Source organism: Pinus tabuliformis, chromosome 8 (assembly GCF_031772625.1).
Source record: "Pinus tabuliformis cultivar Carrire ecotype Pingquan chromosome 8, CPIR1, whole genome shotgun sequence".
Classification (NCBI taxonomy): Eukaryota; Viridiplantae; Streptophyta; class Pinopsida; order Pinales; family Pinaceae; genus Pinus; species Pinus tabuliformis.
Genome location: NC_142294.1, coordinates 441015692 through 441018646, shown reverse-complemented (window position 1 = coordinate 441018646; position 2955 = coordinate 441015692). Strand labels below are relative to the sequence as shown.

Genomic DNA, 2955 nt, shown 5'->3' with positions numbered 1-2955 from the left:
TGCTATCCCCCTGAATTGCAAGATTTGTTTTAAATTTGGTTTGAAATGAAATGCTAAGAGCCCACAAAGTTGTTCTTGGGTTTCCAGCGCTATTTCGAGGTTGTATGCTACCTTGCGGTGCCATGGAAGATTTGAACCTGGGTGTTGGCTGCATTCTGAAGATTTGGGCATTTCTGTGGATTCAGAGAAGATAGAGTGAACGTCGATGCAGAGACAATCCCTACCAGATGACCTTCACATTTCTTCCCTTCAAAGCTGAGCTAGGGTTTTGCTGCAACAAGCAAGAAGACGAAGAATTGATAGGATAATACAGATATCAAAATCTGTTAAATAACGAAGATCATGGCCAAGCGCTTGCAGAGGGAAATAATGGCAGTGGCGAAGGAGAGCAGTGTGGACAAAGTTACATAAGACATGTTTCTTGTTTCTGCCATTCTCAGTCAGCTGATCTCCATGTTCGACCGCCTTTCTGCCTCGCTCATTTGCAAACTATGGAACAACACCATTTTCTCTGAGATACACACACACTCTCCGTCAGATCCTATTCTTTGCTTACTCTGTTTTTGAGTCGATTTCCACATGTCGAGATCTTGAATTTTTGTCCACGTTTCGATCAACTGAGTGACGAAGATATTCTCACAGTGGCCTCGGCTTAGATATCGAACTCTGTTAAATAACGAAGATCATGGCCAAGCACTTGCAGAGGGAAATAATGGCAGTGGCGAAGGAGAGCAGTGTGGACAAAGTTACACAAGACATGTTTCTTGTTTCTGCCATTCTCAGTCAGTTGATCTCCATGTTCGACCGCCTTTCTGCCTCGCTCATTTCCAAACTCTGGAACAACACCGTTGTCTCTGAGATACGCACACACTCTCCGTCAGATCCTATTCTTTGCTTAGTCTGTTTTTGAGTCGATTTCTGCATGTCGAGATCTTGAATTTTCATCCATGTTTCGATCAACTGAGTGACGAAGATATTCTCACAGTGGTGTTAGCTCTTCCTCATCTCCACACGTTAATTGTTGGCTGCTTGATTCTGTCGCAGGAGAATCTTATGGATGACGAACTTTCTGGTTTCATAATGATCTCATCCCGTCTCCATAAAATCACATTATGCTGCGTTGGCAATTTACATGATGCCGACGTCCGGGCATTTACCTGACATTACCGTGGCTTGATGACCCTAAGCCTGTCGAGATGTAGAAATTTGATGGACCACACCCTCGACGCGTTGTCAAACTGTAAGTTTCTCAAAGAACTGACATTAAGGGGAGATTTCCAGTTTACGCCTCGGGGCTCTCTAGAGTAGGTGAAAATTGCCGAGGTTTGGTTGTCGTAGGTCTCGATTTCAAAACCCTGGACATTAGTTTACCCTTGAGATCACTTGCCATCAATTGCCAAAAACTTGAAACCCTCACCTTAAAGTATAGGCATAGGGATTTGGGGGAATTATCATGGTGTTGTTCTCCCATTCGCTTGCATATAGAGGCAGATGCCACAAATAACATCGATGTTTCGATAATAAATATTGCTTTGGCAAACAGAAAATTGAAAGAATTTAGTTATGTTAATTGTTCAGCAGCCCTAGGAGGCTCAGTTGTTGCTGCCATTATGCATAATTCTCTTGCTCTTGAACGTTTGAGTCTCGAAGCTTCGAAATTGAGCAAATATTTTGTTTGACTTGAAGACTCCTTCAAATATACCCTACTTTATGCTTCTCCGTAAATATCACTCTATCCATATTCCTCTGCCATCTCGATAACTGTATTATGCCCACAGGAATTACTATGATACCTATCGCCCACATGGTAAAACTCTAAATGCCCACAAACGCTTATGTGGGGAACATTGGAACTGCTCGAATGATTTTCTTTAAATTACCCACATGATTTCCGGATCAGAGTGAAACCATCAAGATTATTTCTAACCTAGATTCACCTAGCCACATCGTTTACTGGTCAGATTTAAGATACCCAACTGGTTTTCTGCTCAGATTTTCCATGCCCAATTGGTTTTCTGGTCAAATTGTAGGCAAACAACTGGTTTCCAGGTCAAATTCATGCAGCCCAACTAGGGTTTTATGTGTAAAAGCATGAAAATTTGATAGTAGGTTGAAGAGAGGTCGCTCCAGGGGAGAGAGAGCAAATGAGTTCTGTGTGATTGGGTTTGGGGAGGGTAATTACACAAAACAATGCCAAAATTGTTTTCCCCCTGGCATGCGAGGACCATTAATATTCAACATCTCATAGGGCTCACAATTAATGTTGAGAATTCCAAAGTGTAAGAAACCTTAAATCGCCATACAAATGGCAAGGATCTAGATTCTTTGATATATCAAAGCTATAAATATTCTACTCCTTTAAACAATGGTAGATCCATTGATATATCAAAACTATAAATATTCTACTCCTTTAAACAGTAGTATCAATCGTGATAAATATTCTACTTATTTCAGATTATTCCCATTCGTTTCAAATTATGAGATTTGGTTCGATGATCTTTTTAATTTGCATTACATTATTTTCGCTAGTTTTTATGCCCTAAAAATATCAAAGTCTACTTATTTCAGATTTTTTCCCATTCGTTTAAAATTATGAGATTTGGTTCAATGATATTTTTAATTTGCATTATATTATTTTCGCTAGTTTCTATGCCCTAAAATTATCAAAGGGCAGAAAATTATTCCAACTCTAACTAGAGATTACGTGAGAGCCGGCAAATTGTTGGGTATTGAGTAATTGTTTTTGGGTCGGATTTTTGTTTTAGTAACCATGGTTGTGGCGCAAAGTACAATAGAGAGCAAGGAAATCGGAGAAGAAACACTAACAAATAAAAAATAAAAAATAAATGAAAATGATAATTGACGATTTTGAAGGATGGCTCCCAGAAAGGTACTATAAGAAAAAAAAAAAAAAAAAAACAAACAAACAAATTACTAAGTTCTCATGCCCTAACG

General features: G+C 39.3%; 1 pseudogene; it reads left to right on the top strand.

Moving 5' to 3' along the window:
• The first annotated feature begins 685 nt into the window (after positions 1 to 685).
• Positions 686 to 1679, top strand: LOC149235957 (uncharacterized; annotated as a pseudogene).
• The last annotated feature ends 1276 nt before the right edge of the window (positions 1680 to 2955 follow it).